At 26.2% G+C, this 22,358-nt stretch overlaps 1 pseudogene; it reads right to left on the reverse strand.

Moving 5' to 3' along the window:
* Positions 1-303: 303 nt before the first annotated feature.
* On the reverse strand, positions 304-20,470 carry LOC141297565 (exocyst complex component 7-like; annotated as a pseudogene).
* Between the last annotated feature and the right edge of the window lie 1,888 nt (positions 20,471-22,358).

The following is a 22,358-nucleotide window of genomic DNA, read 5'->3' on the forward strand; positions in this document are numbered from 1 at the left end:
ATAACAACAAAAAATACACACAAAATATACATAACACATCATAAAATTATATATATATAATTATTATATATCAAAATGTAAAAATATACTAAAATATATCTAATATATAAAATTATATAATCTATATAGAATATAATAATTCATATATTTAATTATTACAAAAACCATAATAATGATATGTTAAATTTACCACGATTATTCATTATTGCCCATTTTTGGACAGTTTTTAACCAAACAATATGCATTCATGTCTGTATAGTGTACTAACTCAAGAAACTTAATTGAAGACACTTGAAGTAGAAGTTCTAGGAGTGAATTCTATTTATTTACTGCAGTTAAATCCCCAAAAAACATATACATAAATACATTTATACAAAAAGCAAGCAAAAACAAACAAAGATGTTCCATCAGTGTAGTGTGTTATGAAGCAGAGCGTCTTACAGGGGAAAGGAAAGCAGAGGCGTGGCTTAAGCTGAAGTGTCAAAGAGCCTGTCAATCATCTCCTCCACCTGCTCCGGCGAGTAGCGGTGATATTTCTCTGGGTTTTTGGTGAATGAGATGTTTGCGCATCTGTAACAGCATATAGACGTGTGGTCAGTGCATCGGTGTTCTGATCGGCTGGTGTTAAAATAGACTTGATTATATGGACGTAAGTCTGTGAATGTCTCACCGCTGAAGGAAGGCTCTGTACGCCTCTGAAACCACTCTCTTCTGAGCCTGTCTGATGGCGACACGCTGCTCTTTATCAGGAACCGCCCAGCCCTGCTGGATCTTACACAGCTCATCCAGACCATCATTAAAACCCTGCAAATACACACAAAATGGGAAGATTTTTATATGTGATAAATTAGGCTTTTATGGCTCATATAGTCTGATATAGTGAGAATATGGAGAAAAAAAAAATGTAACTTGGTGCTCACCTTGAACTTGTCTTTGATGATCTGTCGTTCCTTGTCTTTTAGCTGCTCGTATTAAAACATTTAGAAAGCAGGATTTAACTGAGATCATTAAGTAAAAAAAATATTTACAACACTGTAGCTAAATGCAGAAGCTTTTATGCATCACTGTATTTCGAAAAGCATTAGAATGGCAATATAATAAAGTATTAACTGAGTGTTCAACAGCAAAAAAATAAATAATTATATATATATATATATATATATATAAAATAAAAATATGAAAAATAAAGAAAAAAAGACCAAAACTGACTAAAACTGAACTAAACTACTCAATAAAAATTTAAGTAAAACAGAAAATATAAAAATAAATCCTTATTTAAAATATTACTAAAACTTAAAGGAATAAATAAATAATAAACTCTATTTAGACATTAACACAAATTAAAATGACAAAAACACAATAGAATTTATAATTGTTAACTGAATTAAAATAAACAAAAATTAATCAATAAAAATCAATAAAAACTATTTAGACAAATGAAAAAAAAGAGAAAAAAAAATTACTAAAACTTCACTGAACTGAATATAACTACTTAATAAAATGTTGAAAAAACAGAAAAAAAAAAAAAAAAAAAAAAAAATATATATATATATATATATATATGTATTTATATATGTATATTAATTTTTTTATTTAAAATGTCCAAGTGAATACAGAAAATATAATAAAAACTAATTCTAAATATTACTAAGACTAAAAGGAATAAATTCAAATGAATAAAAACTATTCAAACATAAACACGAATAAAAATGACAAAAACACTGACTTTATAATTGTTAAATGAATTAAAATAAACTAACGTTAATAAATACAAATCAATAGAAACTATTTATACAAATAATTAAAAAACTAAAACTTTACTAAACTAAACAAAATAAAACTATATAAAAATTGACAAAAAACATAAAAATGAAATCGAATTCAAAACGAATTAATAAAAATGAATACAAACTATATAGATTAAAAACAAAACAACAAAAAGAACTAAATTACTAAAAAAATAATTAAATTAAAACATTTTTTAACAAATTCTAATTCAAAACATTACTAAGAATAAATAAAAATTATTAAAAACTATTAATACATAAACACAAATAAAAAAGGGAAAAACATGACAAAATTCATAAATGTTAACTGAAATAAAATTAAACTAAATAAAGTAAAATGAATAAATAAAAATCAGTCAAAACTATTTAGAAAATTGAAAAAATAAAAATAAAATAAATGACCAAAATAAAAAAACACTAAAACTTTACTAAATAAAAGCTCAAGTGAAAACAGAAAATATTAAAATTAAATCTAATTCAAAACATTACTAAAACTGAAATTAGTAAATAAAAATTAATAAAAACTATTTAGACATAAAACAAATACCCCCCCCCAAAAAAAACACAACAGAATTTATAAATGTTAATTAAAAATAAAATTAAACTAAATAAATTAAAATTAATAAATAAAAATCAATCAAAACTATTTAGACAAATTAAAAAATTAATAAAATAAAAATGGGCTAAAATAAAAAATTATTAAACCTTACTAAACTGAACTTTACTACTTAATGAAAACATGACAAAATTCAAGCAGAAAATACAAAAACGAAATCTAATTATTAAAACTAAAAGGAATAAAAATTAATAAAAACTATTAGCCAAACACAAATGAACAACTAAAGCTAAAGTAAAAACAGACAATATAAAAAAAAAAAAAAAAATATGACTAAAAGGAAAAAAAAAAAAAAAAAATATTTAGACATCCAAAAATATTTAAAAAAAATAAAAACGACCAAAAAACACAACAAAATGACTAAAACTTTAACTAAAGTGAAAACAGAAAATAAGATCTATTTCAAAATATGAACAAAAATAATACAGTGTATCAAAAAAATAGTATCTAACTGAAATGACTGAAATGAAAATGTATTTGAGTAAAGTCTGTTTCTGGTCTAGTGTGTGTGTGTGTGTGTGTGTGTGTGATGATCTCACTTTGGTTCCAGGCTGGAATGCTGGGATGTTTCTTTCTGTCAGATGTTCTGTGACCTTCAGCCAGCTGTTGAAAAGTAAAGGTCAAAAGGTCATTCAGTCATTTATTACAGGACACTTCTTGTGTTTGGACGATGGTGGTTTTACCTGCGCTGGTAATTTTGGATCTCCTGCTCGATGAGCTCTCTGTACGAACCCTCCACCTTCTTATGGGTCACAGCCACCAGCTGAATCAACTCAGACCTCAACAACAAAGACATTTTACCTCTGTAACATGACTTATTTTAAGATAATCAAAATATTCAACGAGGAAAAAAGTAATCTTATCCATAAAGGGAGTGATTATGTGGAGAGCTGTCTTCTGATTGGCCAGTACTGAGTGTGTAAGTGTGTTCTAGCTTCTGATTGGTCAATGAACTTAAGCTGTGCAAAGTATCAAAATAAATTATGTAAATGATGTGAATCAACTCACTTCTCCAGGGATTTGAGGATGTAGTTGTAGTTGTTGTGAAGGAAGACGGCGCGCAGAGCCGGATCTTCATACACTTTAGCTTTGTTTGACAGATTCAGCTGCAGGTTACCAAGGACTTTATCTGAAAACACAGCGGCACAATTTATTTAATAATAAATCGAATATAATTTATTACAAATTAGCTTTGAATTTTAGATTTTTTTTTTCATTTTAATTTAAGTTTAATGTGTTTTTTACATTTAAATGTATATATTATATATATTATATATATATTATATTATATATATTATATTTCTGATTATTTTCTATTTAGATTTAGTCATTTTAGTACTTCAAATTAAATATTTAATTTACTATTTCAGTTACTTGCCAAAGCAACATTTCTAACTTTTAAGTTTTCAATCAAATATTTATTTTACATTTCAGTTTTTCAATTTTATTTTAGCTGTTCAATTACAATCACAGCTTTGTTTGACAGATTCAGCTGCAGAACTTTATCTGCAAAACACAGCAGCACAAAATGATCATAAACTTATTTAATAATAAATCTAATATAATTTATTCCAAATTAGCTTTAAATTTTAGATTTTTTGTTTTCATTTGAATTTAAGTTTAATGTGCTTTTTTTTATTTTTTACATTAAATTTTTTTTTTTTTTACATTTAATTTTAAATGTCTTTCGAATTATTTTCTATTTAGATTTAGTCATTTTAGTACTTCAGAATAAATATTCAATTTACTATTTCAGTTAATTGCCAAAGCAACATTTCTAACTTTTAAGTTTTCAGTTTTTAATCAAATATTTATTTATTTTTTTTAACAGTGTACAGTATATGAGGAATGCTTGAGGAAACAAATTTAAAATGTTTGATGACTACAAAACATACAGTAACGTTCAGGACTCAAAACTTCCTTCTCAAAAATCTCAAATGAGCTGCAAAAGTGACTGAAGTTCTGAACTTCTGCAACTTTCTATACCATATCAGACAGTAAAAATGATCATTTAGACTGCAAAAAATTCTTATCTTACTTAAAATATCTAAAAATTAAATCAATAAGGACTTTCTAGATAAGTAAAAATATTAGTCTTGTTTTCAGACAAAACAAGTCAAAATTAAGTGCATTTTTGCTTGAAACAAGCAAAAGAATCTGCCAATGGGGTAAGAAAAATAATCTTGTTTTCTGTTTGAAATAATTTTTGCTTTGCTTACCCCAATGGCAGATTATTTAGCTTGTTCTAAGGGAAAACTTAGTTTTGACTTGTTTTTTTTCTGAAAACAAGAAAATAATTTTGATTTAAGAATTTTTAGATTTTTGGCTTGAAATTCTAAGTAAGAAAAGCATTTTTTGCAGTGTAAAAATTAAAATAACACTGATTTAGCACAAAAAGAGCACTTTATGAAAAGCTTATACAAAATGCACATTATGACTGTTTTTGTGTGTCTCTTACAGATGTATGTGCTCAGGAGCCTCCGGCTGAACTCTGAACTGTAGCTGCTTGCGGATGAGCTGCTCTCTGAAAACCAAAAGAGACATGTTTCAACAACTTTTCATTTGTTTAACATACAATACACTCTTACTTTAGTCCATCGGAGTCATCCTGACAACTTCTCAATATAATAAACTCATGCTTTGATTTGGTTTTGCCAACAGCTCCTATACTATGCTGTAATATCCTATAGATCTCAGAGAGGAATAAAGATGGCATCTGAGGATTGTTTCATATCCTGCTGTCTTGAGGCGACGATATAAAGAGCTCAGACCCAATAACATGAGATTAAACTCTCTATATACAGAATATTTCAATCAGGACAAGGAAAAGTTTCTGGTAATCATCAGAAAATCATATTTAAAGCCTGTAACTTTCAGAAACATCTGCATGTCTAAAAACAAGTACAGTAAGTGATTCAAAGAGACAGTTTAAAGTCAACATGAAACCAAATTGGCCCTGTTTACTTTCATAATACATGTTCCTGGTCTTATTGTGAATGACTGAATGCATTCAAGTGATTTAGCAACATTTACATTTTAATATAATATACTATAACTAAATAACAATATAATATAAAAAAATAGTTTGTAAAATAGAAAAAAGTATATATATATATATATATACACTATCTACAGGCAAAAGTTTAGACACACTTGATTTAATTTTTTTAATTATTATTATTTATTTATTTATTTTATTTTTTTTAACATTTTTAGTTAAATATTAATTATTTAATTTTAATTTTCTTTTCTTTTATTTGATTGTATTTGATGTGATTTTTAAATACAAATTGTGCCAAGGAATGATTTCTTAAAAACAAACTGAGAATTATTCCTTGGCACAATTTGTATTTAAAAATAAAATATTGTATTTTTTTTTTTTTTATAATTTATATTTTGCAAAAAAATAAAAAAAACATTAAGTCAAGTGTGGCTCAGAAAAGCAAAAACAAAAATGCAATTAAATTAAACAAAACTTTTTAGTTTTTTTTTGGAAAACAACAACTTAAAGCAGTATTACACTTATTGTTTTTATATATATAAATAATTTATATCTGAAATGATATTAATAATAATACTATTACTAATAATTATGTTTATATCTGAATGTGCAAAACAAATTTAAAAATATTAATTACAATAAAATATGATAAATTAATAATAATAATTCATAAAATAACGCATTAAAATTATTAATTATTTTTAATTATAATTAAAAATAAATATTAACTATAATAAAATTACGTAAATTTATGAATTTTCAGTATATACAATTACTCTGCTTATATATTAATGAATAATACTTGCAATACATGCAATAATAATAATAATAATATAAAAATAATACACTAAAATGAAAAATAAATACATTTTCTTTTATAAATATTATATGAATAAAATTATAGAATTAAATGAAAATACAGAACATATTATATTACAGATTATATTAATAACAGTAGAATTAATTAGTAATAATTTCAATAAAAAATTTAACATTATAAAAAGATTAAATATCATAAATATTAATAATAATACAATTTTAGAAATGAATAAATAATACAATTCTGTAACTGGGGTCAAAACAGAAAAGCCGTCCATTATACTTCTACAATTTGAAGTATTTCAGCGTGAAACATGTTTGTTAACTTTATTCTTTAGTATCAGGTGCATAGACGAATCATTACCAACATGTATTAAGTCAGTAAATGTAGTCAGCATTGGTTTCATGTTGTCTGTAAAGTCAGAGCCGTGAGTGGCGCTCTACTCATCCGCACCAGCGCTTACCTCGGGGGTCTAAAGGAATATTGTAAGTGTCCCCGAGTACTACAGGACAGAAGCAAAGCAGAACAGAGAGAGAAAGAGAACAAGAGAAAGAGGCAGAGGGCAAGAAGTTAAAATAGTTCTGTTAGTGAAGAGCTTCACCACTAATAGCCAGCCAGGACGGGAGAGCAAGATCATGTGACAGAGAAGCAGAGTGAGTGGGCGGAGCTGAAAACACAGTGGGAGGAGCTACAGAGGGGCATGCACTGCTGTGAACATGAGCGTACAGAACATAATAATGATAATGCTAATAATAATAATGGTTTAAAATGAAAATCAAAAAAACAAAACAAATATATATATACTGCTGCTTCAATATTTGGGATCACTATTTTTAATGTTTTTTTAAAAAAGCATTTTTTACTTACCCAGGCTGCGTTTATTTAATTACAAATACAGAAACAAATAGTTATAATATCAAATATTATTGTACTTTAAAATTGTGGTTTTCTATTTTAATATACTTTAAATATATAATTTAGTCATGCAAATCTGAATTTTTGAATTAAAGCCTTTACTATCACTTTTTTAAATTAATTTAACACATCCTTGCTGACTAAAAGTATTAATTTCTTTCAAATGAAAGAATTATAATTAATTATAATATTAATTATTATACATGCATATTAATTAATGAATATACAGAACATAATATTACTTATTGACATACTTTAATAATTTTAATAATAATAATAATAATAATAAATGGAGAAAAATAAATATTAACTAATAAATTACGGAAATTAACAAATTGTTTGTATATAAAATTACTTTGATTTATTATCAATTAATAATATTTATGTTAAATATTATGTAATAACAAAAAATGTAAAACTAATTAAATAATTCTTTGAATAAGATACAATTAAAAAAATAATAAAATAATAACTTAATATATATTTTATTTAAGGCTAAATTAATAAATATTTAGAGCCCCCTCTGCAGAATAGAAGAAGATGCTGCAGGAAAAAACAACAGCTGAGAAGCTTTGCTGAACGTTAGTCTCGAGCAATTTCAGGAAAACCAAAGGAAAAGGAAATGCAGACCACAGGAATTGTGAACAGATGACAAATAAGGAGACAGGAGAACGGCGGTCTGTGTGTTATGAACACGAATGTGATAAAAAACAGACATCTCAGATGTCCTTAATGAAGCTTACATCTGCTTTTGAATTACTTTTGAAATCTTTGGTTCATTGCAGAATGAGAGATTTATAAACACAGAAAATCTGTTGGATCTATCTGCTAGTGTCTGTTTTTTATTTGTCTATGATTTAGTTTCTGCTTTACCCTGAGAGGCCAACATGGCCCCTGCTGTTTCCTGGAAATCCAGCAGCTGCTGCAGGAACAGGATGGCCTGAGGAGAAAGAACGAGAGAAAGAGTGTCTTTGTGTGCTTTAATAACAAATCTCTATTATTGTTTTTTTTTTTTTTTTTTTTTTTACTGTATGAAATGGGCAATGAAGCGATCTTACATTGCTTGTGAGCTCATGCACGGTTCCGTCTTTCGGCATGTTGTACTCTTTATCTGGATCATTCTGTTGAAGTAGAGAACATAATGAGTATAATATAATAAAATATGTTATATTTTAAATATTACAAGATGTATATATAAAACATTTCATTTTATTATTACTAATGAAATAATAACTATAAATGTTATAAAATATTATGACACATTTATATATATATGTGTGTGTGTGTGTGTGTGTGTGTGTGTGTGTGTGTGTGTGTGTGTGTGTATGTGTAATATTTAAATATTGTTTTATTATAAAATAAAATACATGTAATTAATAATTCAATTGAACTATTATGAAATATTAAAATTAAGATTTTTCAAAAAATGATAAAAAAATAAAATGAAAATGAAAAACGAATGCATTTATAATATTTTATAAAAATTGTATTATTTTATAATAATAAATGTTTTTTATAAATACATACATATATTTTATTATATATTAGTAGTATAAAAATAATTATAAATGTAATTATAATTATTATAAGTATATATTTAAAATATTACAAATAATTACATATTTTTATTATTATTAAATGTATTAAAAATAACAAAAATATACCATATTTTTATTTTAAATGTTTTTATAATAATAATACATGTAATTATTAATTAGAAATATTATAAAATATTACAAAATATATATTTTGAAACTTATTAAAATGATTTAATAAGAAATTATCTAAATAAATAAAATAATAAAAAAATGAATGAATTTATAATATTTTATTATTCATATTCTTAAAATTATATTATTTTATAATAATCTAAATACTTACTATATGAATACATTAATATACATAAATATTGCAAATGAATAAATAATTGTTTTTAATTAACTTCATATAAAATTATTAATATATATATATATATATATATATATATATATATATATATATATATATAATACTTTAAAAACATTTTATCATTTTAATTAATATTAAATGAAATAGTGCATAATTATTTTAAACAATGAATAACATCTATAACTGTTTTTTAATTTGTAAAAAAATTACTTTTAATATATTATTTATACACAATAAATTATTCATTAATTAATAGTAATAATCATAATATAATTATATAAATGAATAAAATAATTAGTGGTGGGCCGTTATCGGCGTTAACGTGCTGCGTTAACGTGAGACTCATATCGCGCGATAAAAAAAATATCGCCGTTAATCTATTCTCAAAGTTGGGTTGGGAGCTGGGTCTAAACTACGTAAGCTGTGATGATGACCTTCACCTTGATAGTTTAGCGCGGATGACGTATATCTAGTTGAATTGCAATGTAGGGGGCGAGAACGAGTCCTCAACTTCTGTGAAATTACCACATCAAATGAGACGCGCAGACATGGATGCAGCTATGAAGCCGCTTCAGGGCAGGTGCGTGCGTTGCTAGACCCTTTTTACTGGGGCACGTGCCCCAGTGAAAATCTGCTGTGCCCCAGTAAAATCTCAAGTTTGAGTTATAATTTACTTTGATAATCCCGAAATAAAGACATTAAACTATATGCAACAACTGAATTGACGCTTCTAAAAGCAACGCAGTTTATTGGAAGATGCACGCAGATAGGCTATCCATACCTGCGCGCCTGTATATTTTACTGGAACGCGCACGTCGTACAGCCTTTTGCGCAGAAGTACTTGGTTACACAAGTTTGTATAGTTAATTGTGTTGTAAATGCAATTGTCAAGCAGTTTGTAATGCATTTTGGAAACAGGAGATGAGCGCCTGGTCTAATGCGCCACCTGGCTTGAGAAACCCGTTCTCAAAGACTTACTTTTAGTCATTATTTGGGTAGCACACATATTCTGAATGCCTTCAGAAGAATTCAAATTAGCCATTTTAATCTAGATTAATCTAGATTAATTTCAAGATTTAATCTAGATTAATCTAGATTAAAAAAATTAATCTATGCCCACCACTAAAAATAATACAATTGTGCACCTGATGTCACAATAAGAATCATTACTGTTTGTGTGTGATCTACCTTAATGCTGTCAGCAAACTCCTCCAGTGCTTTAGCTCCGATAGTCTCCATAGAGGTGATGAGAGCTGGGAGCTTGTTCTTGGTGCTGGCCGCCGTTCCCTAGATTTAACACAGGATATGACATCATCAGCTGCGACACTGTGACAAACATCAGAAAATCAAAAAAAAAAAAAACACATTATCCTTTTTCATTTCCTCTCTTTTTTACCTGTAGTGTGGCGTCAAAGTCTGGTTTGGTCTGTTTAAGGTGGCGCAGGATGGGGAAGATGGTCAGCACAGCGGAGTAGTCGTGTCTCATGATAGCTCGACGAGCCGCTGAGACGATATTATCGCCTTCCAGCATCAGATTATCCAACGCTTCCTATAGCGAACAAACACTGATTAAATATACACAATTAACACACAAACTGCTCATAAATAGAGATTGACTGATTTCCCGAAATTTAAGCATTTTACCATAATCGGTTTTGTAATATCGGATTCACCAATAAACGTTGACTTGACTGTGCTTCAAAATGTTTTAAGTTTTAAACACATAAGTAATTTTGATATAACATACCAGTTGAGAAATGCAATAAAATGAAATGTTTTGTTTGTTATATTTCAACATACCAGAGAAGATTATTTTAGTGAACTAACAATATGCAATGAATTATTCTTCACTCTTTAGTAGAGGTCGACCGATGTATAGGTTTTGCCGATCAATCGGCACCGATAGTTGATTGGCCGAACTATCGGTTATCGGCAAAAATCCTTGCCGATAGTTTTTCCGGGTTGCGTTCTTTGCTGAAGCGGCTCACGCTCCGCTGTCATGGAGTATGAGAGGTTAAGCCCTAGACCAATGTTTAATGCCAGGATTGTTACCATATATTTGTATTGATTTATATCCAGCTGTTTATATTCTTAGCCAGCAAAGTTGCAGGTGTAAAGACATGAGAAAGCAAACTGTGTTCATTCAGCCGACAAAATCAGTCACAGCGCGCCTGAGTTTTACATTACACATCTTTCCTACATCATTCATAAAGACTTGACCCTGTGCTGGAAAATTGAGTATTGTGCATTTAAGCAAACTATTTGTATTTCTGTAGCTCTAATTAAGTCTGCATGCTTAATACAGAGCTATAATTTATGTTTTAGCCTTTTCTTCAGGCCGTTAAAGCATGGTGAGTTTGCATCTTGTTACGCACTTTATTTCACAATGCCATTTTCCTGTTCCTATTTGATTTTAATAACTGATCAACAAAAATATCTATTAAAAATTAAGATAAAAATAATACAAAACGAAATTCGTTAAAGAAGGGATTTTCCACAAATAAAAACGTACGAAGTTGTCAAAAATTGTGTCTGACCCTCTCCAATTCTCCTGGCGTATTGCCGTCCAATTCATACCACGTCCTTTATGACATTTACAAATTACACAAACTTCTTTCGTAATTAACATATTAAACTGAAACAAAACAAAAACAAATAATATTTTAACATAAATGTAAAACAGAAAAGAAATTGTTTCTGAAATGGCTGCAATTAATGATATAGATCGCACTTTCTCTTTCCGTTTCATGTTTAAACTAATCTTTGCCGCTTTTTGGATCATTCTTGAAGTAAACATTTGCCCGTTTAGTGATTAAATAAACTGTTTTAGATTTATGCTTGAACTGTACAACGCGTCCTGTGTGTGTGTGATACCTGCAAGTTGTCCGCGCAACACAGCGCTGCACTTTTGTTCGGTTTCATTAAAGGGTGGGTGAAAAATAGATTCTCCGACGCACCTCAATCCTCTCTTCAATGAGCGTGTGTTTTTCCCGCATATGGCACGCGTGCGCGCCAGAAACGCGGCTGGCTTCATTGCACAGAATTTCCACAGTGAGCTAAGTGTATTGTTTGACAGTGTGAGCTATCAATCGCAGTTTTTGACTTTACATGTGCCTTCATTTCTGCCGTTTATAATGCAGTACTATTAGATGCACTGACAGACTTTCAATTGCTCTTTGTGTTTGTTCGTCCTAAAAAGCTTGATTGCAGATGCAGTTAAATGCACTTGGATTTTCAAATACTTTTATACGAAACTGATGTACACACAGTCAGTTATGTTTTCAGAGCAGGACAAAACATCTGATACATCGAAATAGATCTGTGCATTCGTTTGAATGCAGCCTGTTAAAGCTGCCTCTGTCTGATCTCATCTGTAATAATCAAACGAAAAAGAAAAAAACTATTTCTGTAAACTTGCCGACACTTAAAGAACACTAATTTTAAATAAGTAATTATTTTAAAAAGCAGCCTGCTTATATAATAAAAAAATGTTAAAATTTAAAGATTCCCACCCCTTTACAATGAGCCCATTTGTAACATCAACTAAGATTGATGAAAGCTGTAGAATAGAAGTGTTGTTCCTTGTTAGAGTGTTAATTTCAACATTTACTGATATATTGTTAAATTTCGAAGTTCATTTTGTTAACATTAATGAACTATGAAATAACTTTAATGATCAATTTATAATTAATATTAATATTTTTATTCATTTACAAAGTATGGTTTAGTATTTATTTTTTTAAATAGTAGAGCATTATTTTAGTTGGCCTTCAATATCCATTTTCAAAAACTATCAGTTAATTAATCGGTATCGGCCAGCGTGGTCCAACCTAGCTATCGGTATCAGTAAAAACCAATATCGGTCGACCTCTACTCTTTAGCCAACTTATAAACGTACTAAAACTGTAGTTTTTAAATAAAGTTGATATGACTCCTGCCCTTTATTTTTTTTCAATTTGAAAACATTAGACATTCTACATTTATTAGTGTTGCAGCTGATGCTTTTTAGACATAAAATGTTTTTATTATTGTAATGTGAAGATTGTGAAGATACATTTAAAATGAAAGACTCTTCAAAACTTTTCTTTTAATGAGTATATATAATAAAATGTTATATTTTAAATATTACAAGATGTATATATAAAACATTTCATTTTAATTACAAATATTATAAAATATTAAAATGCATTAAAAATAACTAAAGTATATATATAACGTAATTTCATTTAAATGTTTTTGTATTTACTTATTTGAAATATTATACAATATTAAAATTAAGATTTTTCTTAAAAGTTTTATTTAAATGATTCAAAAACAAATGATCTAAATAAATTTGAATACATATAATGAGTAAAAAATTAATGCATATATAATATTTTATTATTCATATTTAAAAATTATATTATTTTATAACAATCTAAATACTATATAAATACATAAATATATTATATATTAGTATTATTATTAATAATAATAACAATAATGATACATTTTATAATAACAATTATAATAATTTTAAGTATATTATACGTTTATATTTAAAATATTACAAATAATTAAATAGTTTTTAATTACCTTAATAAAAAAACTATTGATAATACCTTAAAATATAAAAATGTATAAAAATAACTATATATATATATATATATATATATATATATATATATATATTAGGGCCGGGACTCGATTAAAAAAATTAATCTAATTAATTAGAGGCTTTGTAATGAATTAATCTAAATTAATCGCATTTTAATCGCATATAAATATTTGACCTGAGAACAGTGAGAAGTAAGTTTTTTCATATGGATTTTTAGTATACCATTGAATAATGACTGAATACATAAACTTAAGCAACAAAATATTGTTTATTTTTGTTCAACCAAGTCCAACAGACCAGTGCAATATTGCCATTAAGTGTAGCAATAGGATACAGTGTTTCCCCTAGGTTTCCATACTTTTTTTCCGGTACTTTACCCTACTTTGTGTAATAACGAAAACATTTATCTCAGTGAAAAAATAAATCCAAAACTCTCTATTTTAACATTTTGAACAATAGGGCTTTACAATCTTTTGCTATTTTTTTTTTCTAAAGAAATTCTTGTGTTTTAATTTTTCTCATAATCAACTGAAAGCATAAACATTTATTTATTTTTAATCAAATGAAAATAAAACTTTTTAATTTTTGGCAAACAAACAGAGGTTTGCTGTTAAAAACAATAAATAATAATAATTTAATATTTAAATAAAAATCGTAGTATTTTTTTCTACAATTAAGTGGTTAATCTTGTTGTTATATTTATTTTTTTATCATATATATTGTTTTTTGTCAATTATTTAAATAGGAATATTGTTCTGTTTCATGTTAAACTGTACTTTTATTTTGACAGGTTGCCGTGAAGTTTCTGTGTGTAAAGTATGATATGATGCTAGTTTTCTCAAATGAAACGGTAAAAGTGACACTGACAGTAGCTTTGGAGATTGAGTCTATCTGTTCATTTGAAATGCAAATGCCAAAAAATAACGGGAGCATCACGCGTGCAGTAAAAAAAAAAATCTCAGTCTCTGCCATTCTAACATACAGAGGCAAACTTTACATGCAGGATTCATATTAAAACGGTCTTTTTGCATTTCAGTTTTCACAGATACTAGTCCATATCGCGATTTGAATTAAGTGACAGACCAACATTTGATTAATCAATCCAAAAATCGACGAATTTATGTGGCATTCCGCGCTATAGTAAATTCGTTTTTTATGAATGGAGTCCGCGACCCAGTCCGTGTTTTCTAGGAGGAGACATTGTAAACGCGCCCCCCTAAGATAATGGTAGGGGAAACACTGGGATATTTAGAAATATACTAGCCTAGATTTCAGAAATTCAGGTACCCTATAGTTAGGTAGACCTTCTGTAAAAGCATTGAGGTGATACTTGAGGCTCGATGTGCTGCGGTGATATGCGCATTCCTTTGTCTGAACGCTAGTTGGTGCTCCAGTATAATCGGTCCACTGAAACTCATCCAGTGAGAAACGTTCCGCGGTGCAAAATTAAGTGCGATTAAAATGCGTTAAAAAATTTAACGTGTTATTTTTGTGTAATTAATTAATCTAAATTAACGCGTTAAAGTCCCGGCCCTAATATATATATATATATATATATATATATATATATATATAAAATTAAATACATATATACATATAATTATATATATATATATATATATATATATATATATATATATAATTTAAAATGTGTTTTTATTAAAAATTATTACAAAATGAATGCATTTATATTTTATTATTCATATTCTAAAAATTATATTATTTTATAATAATCTAAATACTAAATAAATCCATAAATATATTTAATTATATATTAGTATTAATAATAAATATGATTATAATTATATATTTAAAATATTACAAATAATTAAATCGCATTTAATTAATATAAATATTATACAAATTATTCATATTGATAGTACTTTTAAATATTAAAATGCATAAAAATAAAAACATACATAAATATATTTAATTTAAAATAATGTTTTATTATTAATAATAAAACACATGTAATTAATAATTAATTAGAACTATAATAAAACATTTAAATGATTTTTCTTAAAAGGTTTATTATTAAAATGATTTAAAAAGAAGATATCATTTATTTTGTTTAATCTAAATACATAAAATGATTTTAAAAATTAATGCATTTATAATATTTTATTATCATATTCTAAAAACTATATTATTTCATCTATTATTAGTATATATTTCAAATATCACAAATAAATAAATCATTGTTTGTAATTAACTTCGTAAGTTTAATTTTAAATGAAAGACTTTTATTTTTTTTTAAGCTGATTGAAAGGAGGGAAAGCCATAGTGAAATATGGACTTACTTCGCTCAGTCATATTTTTTACCTTTATAACAGTAAATAAATATCGGTTCTGAATATCGGTTATCGGCACATAAGCATGCAAATAATTGGTATCGGAATCAGCTGTAAAATATCAATATCGGTCGCTCACTACTCATAAACACACCGCACTGACCTGTATGAGCGAGTCGAAGGTCTTCTTCTGGTGATGTTCTGGAATGATCTCGGTCAGTAGAGCGTATTCGCTCTGAGCCAGCTTCACAAAGGCGCTGATGCAGTGGATGTACGAATCGATCTCGATGTCCAACACGTCATCCTTACCTGAAACAAACACACAATCACATACACACCTGTCAGAGCTCAAGAAAACTACATTTAAATATGATCAATGTGGACCAAGAGTGATATATTAATAGTATCTTAAATTTAATGTGATTAAAGGACACCAGAAAGACACCAAACAGATTTAAAACCTATTTAATATTTGAAGACTCATTATTTTTACTATTACAGTTCTGTTTGGTGCAGCTAGTGATGCAGTAAATGAATGCTGTAGCTTTAAATATATCCGATCAATATGAGACCAAAAACCTATAAATGAGAAATAAATCAATCAGACATGCTTCTTCCAAAATGTACTGTAGCACATACTTAAATACTTATGATTTAATTGTAACATTATGAAATGATCATTAAAAATGAATGAAAAACAGAACAATCTTGCTGTTTCTTCATAACTAGACACTCCAAATTGCATTAATAATGAGTTTAATAAGTGCATATTAATAATTACTTTCATGTTGAAATGAATCATGTGAATATTTTAAATAAAAGAACTCAATGTAGGATGTAAGAATGATGTCCTCTTGAATTTTTAGTCTGATTCAATGTTGAATGAACTGACAGGATCACTGACCCTTCAAACTTAAATAAACATTTTAGAATAATGAATAATATTATAATGAATTAATAATTATTTAATAATAACAACAATATTGCTTTAAAATGAAATGCATTAATGAATTAAAATTATAAATTATATAAATTAATAAATAATAAAATTAATTAAATCTTGAATTTTTAGGATCTGACTTAAAGTTTGATGAACTGTCAGAATCATTCACTCTTTGAAATGTATTTTTTTAAATTAAAATTCACCGAATTAAAATTAATTATAAATTATATAAATTAATAAATAATACAACTGTCCATTTAAAATTAATAAAATTAAATAAATCTTGAATTTTTAGCATCTGATCCAAAGTTGGAAAAATCACTGACTTTAAAATGAAATAAATATTACAATTATATATAATAAAAGTCACAATTTAAAATTAATGCAATTAAATTGATCTTGAATTTTTAGGATTTGACTCAATGTTGGATAAACTGGCAGAATCTCTGACTCATCGAAATTAAATAAATGTAAAAATTAATTGAATAAAAAATGTATTATAAATTATATAAATAATAAAAGTCACAATTTAAAATGAATAAAATTAAGTAAATCTCTTAAAAAAATTTTAGGATCTGATCCAAAGTTGAATAAGCTAACAGAATCACTCTTCGAAATGAAATAAATATTTTTAAAATAATTAATTACTATTACAATTAATTATTAACTACATTTAATTAGTAGATAATAATAATAATAATAAAAATAATAATAATAATAATATAAAATAAAATAGAATAGTAGATAACAATAACAATATAAAATAAAACTAAATAATAAATGAAGTCATATTAATTATAATAAAATTATATAAAGAAAAAATAATATGCATACATTTAATTCAAATACAAATGTTTAACTGTATTAATTTTAATTAATATAACTGAATGTAGAATGTTCTACTGAATTTTTAAGCACTAAATCACTCACTCTTTGAACTGAACCCAATATCGCTTTTGAAACTGTATTGATAACCTCTATTAAATGAATATTTATCATTTTGCATCTTTGACAATGTCGATTATGACAGATAATAATAAGTGCAGCCCCTCAGTTAGTAAACATACTAAAATCTTGTTTACAGCTGATGTTTAGTTGAGCCAATGCACCTGTGTAAATGTTAAAATTCACATTATTTTGAACATATAACAACAAGATTTACACAAAATGTGTGTCTAGATAAGGCTAATGTAATAAAATCATTATCTGAATATTTTTTGTAGTTTGTTTCAAACTCAAAAAAGTCTTTAAACCTGGTTTTCTATGATAGAGTAACAGTTTTTGTTATAATCACTGAGGTCAGACTCACCTGTGGCCGCCCCATGCTTGTCGTCAGACAGGTGCTTAACCCCACGCAGGTCATGATCGAAACCTGATTGGTTAGGATATAGTCACATGACCCAGGTCACTCTCCCCAGGCTACAGAGGGAGTGCTGAACAAACTCACCCACCCACAAAGCAAGGGAAACACTCACGCGGCACGACCGAGAGCGATTCAGACGCTTGTGCTGGATGTTAGTGGGGTTTCTAAGTGCACCGATGGACCCAGCAGAGCACAGAGACTTATGGGAAACACTGATGTCACAGCAGTTTGTCCTCAGTTTGACAGAGAAAACCAATGACCACAATCTTCCTGCCGCCACACTTAACTCAAAAACTCTATACTTCTTACTTGGAAGTAGGAAAAATCTGATTTCTATTAGTATTTTAGACTATTAGAATTTTTTGTAATATTTTAATACATTTAATTACATTTTTAGTTTTCATTTTAATTTTTTGTAATATTTATATATTGCTTTTATATTTAGTTTTCATTTTGATTTCAGTTTGATTTAGTAATTTAGTTATCTTTTAATTTTTAATAGTTATTTTTTATATATTTTTTTCTTGTTTAGATTTAATTTCTATTTATTTCATTTTTAATTTTAGTCATTTTATCACTTTGACTTTATTTTATTTTTGTTAGTTGCCAAAGAATCATTTCATTTTTTTTTAAATGCAAGTTTCTTAATTATTTTAATTATTTCACATAATAAAATATTATTTTTAATAGTTTTAGTTAACAGTTCTAATGGTACATAAACATAGCAGCACATTTAAATAATCACTTTTTAAGCAAATAAAATTAAGAAAATTAAACGAATCTTGCATTTTAAGGAACTGATTCAAAGTCGGATGAACTGACAGAATCACTGACTCTGAAAAAAAAAACACTTATTAAAATGAATTGACTTAAAACATTATAAATTAATTATATAAATTAATAAATAATAAAATGCACAATTGAAAACTAATAAAATTAAATAAATCTTAAATTTTTAGGATCTGATTAAAAGTCAGATGAACTGACAGAACCACTGACCCACTGAATGAAATAAATATTTTAAAATAATTATTAATTACATTTACTTAAAGTAGACAATAATAATAATTTTAAAATAAAATAAATAATAAATTACATACTATTAATTAAAATAAAATAATAAAAAATAAAATTCATAAATTTTATTTCAGTTTTAGTCATTTTATCACTTCGACTTTATTTTATTTTAGCTAGTTCGCAAGGCAACATTTCAAATTTATATATATATATATATATATATATATATATATATATATATATATATATATTTTTTTTTTTTTAATAAAATGTATTTTTATTAGTTTTATTTAACAATACTAATGCCATATAAACATACCGGCACTCAGAGAGAGGAAGAGATCTAATATATATATTTTTAAGCAAAATAAAATAAATCAATCGTTAAAGTACATTTTTTTTGCATAAAATTAACCTTTTAGCAAACTCAGCTTTTGAAACACATTTTACATATAACACTGCAAAATATTTGGGCAATTGTAAAATTGTAAAAAAAAATTTTTTTAAGTTTCCCAATGTCACTTTAATTCACTATGACCATGTTTTAAAAAAAAATTAAATATATAATTTTTAAAAGTAATTATTTTAACAATTATTAAAAAAAAAATGAATGCTATTAATTTCACATCACAATTAAATAACTTTTAATTATGAATGTGTATCTTTTTTAAATAAGATGAGGCAAACAGTGGCTCTCTCAGAAAGTTTGGTCTCTCTCTATTTCCGCCGAGGACGAAACTGCTGCGGCCCATAAGCATCTGTGTAATCCGACTGTTGTTTTCCAAAACGCAGGAACAACAGTTCAAAAACCCAGCAAGAATGAGCGAAAACAGAGATAGAGCTGAGAGGAGGGAAGGAAACCAGAAGACAGCGTGCTTTACCTTCCAAAGGAGTGAGGTTAGAACCCTTTTTCCATCCAGGCCATGCTGAGAGTACTGTTTGAGCAGATTCTGAGCCTTACGGATCGTGCTGCACCCATCAACACCCAGAGAAAGAGAGACAGAGAGACAGAGAGAGAGAAAGAGAGAAGGGGGAGAGTTGCAGGGATTGCAGGAGGAAAACAGAGGAAGACACCGTGAGGAAGAGAAAGAGGAAGGGCGTCTGAAACCTGTTCACCGACACCAGAGCAACACTGAGAGAAATCCAGATCCCTTCCAGACTACAGCGACACCACGGCTATCACACACAGCTATCACACGCACGGTCCAACATTAACCAATGACAAACCAACCTATCTCAAATCATAGCTACACTGATCAAAGTCCATCAAATGGGTCAGAATATTAGGAACCGCAACATTACAGTCAAAATGGATTTTAGTACTTTGTTTTAACAACACTGTAAAAAAAAGTTTGTGATTTTAAAAGTAAAAACCTATTAATTGGTTAACTCTATGTTTCTGTACAAAAACCCACAAAATGTCTAATAAAGAAAACACCTTTTGCGACTTTTTATGTTTTATGTTTCATTTTGTTTGATTGAGCAAAGTATATATATATATATATATATATATATATATATATATATATATATATATATATACACACACACACACATTTAATTTAGTATGTGTTTATTTTGGAGGGAAAAATAGTATGGCAAATAATGTACTTTTATATATTTATTTATTAATTAATTTTTTCTGTGATATTATTATAATGAAGTGTTTTTTATTTCTTTTTTTTTTGGTAAAACTTTAATGCAAAATTTGACTAAAGTGTAAATGGTCAGCAGAATTATTTTTTTTTTGCTTATTTATTTATTTATATTAAGGTCCATCAGACCTTTATATTGGAAGCCTAACATTTTGAAACTAAAAAGTTTCCGAATTATTAAAAAAAAAAAAAAAAAAAAAAGAATTTAACTTTTTTAATTTAATTTAAAATATTTTTTACTTGGTTTACTTTAAAGCATATCTGAAACATTACTTGTTTTAAATAAATGGAAAAATGTTTTTAACTAATCAAATTTTGCTTAATGTTTTCCAGAAGGTTTTATATGGTAATAAATTATTTGTTATTTATAGTATTTTATAGTATAGTATAGTTATATACAGTATTTATTTACTTCCAAATAATGTATATTTTTAAATAAATTAATATATTATTTTTATATATTAATATATTATATTTACATATATTTATATATATTTTATTTTTGTTTATAGTTGTGATATTATTATAATTAAGTGTTTTACGTTTCATTTTGTTGTTGATATTGGTTTTTTTTTGGTTAAAACGTTTTTCCTTTTAATTTACCAACATGTAAATGGTCAGTGAAAAAACAACAACTTTTATTTATTTATAGCCAGTACACTTTCTCCATCAGACCTTTATATCAGAACTTTGGAAGCCTAACATTTTAAAACTAAAAAGAAAATAAACAAATAATTAATACATACTTTAAAGTATATCTGAAATAATTTGTTTTATATAAAAGGATTTTTTTTTTAATAAAGGAGGTTTTTTTAATTAATTAAATACTACTTTTTTAGATTTTCTAGAATTTTTTATATTGTAATAAAGTATTTGTTATTTATAGTACTTTTATTTAGGAATCTAAATGCATAATGCTTCAGTATTCAAAGTGACTTTACTGTGAAATTAATAGCGCATTTATTTACTTTTAATTGAGTTAGTATATGTTTATTTTGGAAGGAAAATTTGTATGGCAAATACTTGCGAATATATATATATATATATATATATATATATATATATATATATATATATATATATATATATATATATATATATATATATATATATATATATATATATATATATATATATATATATATATATATATATATATATATATATATATATATATATATATATATATATATATATATATATATATATATATATATATATATATATATATATATATATATATATATATATATATATATATATATATATATATATATATATATATATATATATATATATATATATATATATATATATATATATATATATATATATATATATATATATATATATATATATATATATATATATATATATATATAATATATATATATATATATATATATTATATATATATATATATATATATATATATATATATATAT

Source organism: Garra rufa, chromosome 22, assembly GCF_049309525.1.
Source record: "Garra rufa chromosome 22, GarRuf1.0, whole genome shotgun sequence".
NCBI lineage: Eukaryota > Metazoa > Chordata > Actinopteri > Cypriniformes > Cyprinidae > Garra > Garra rufa.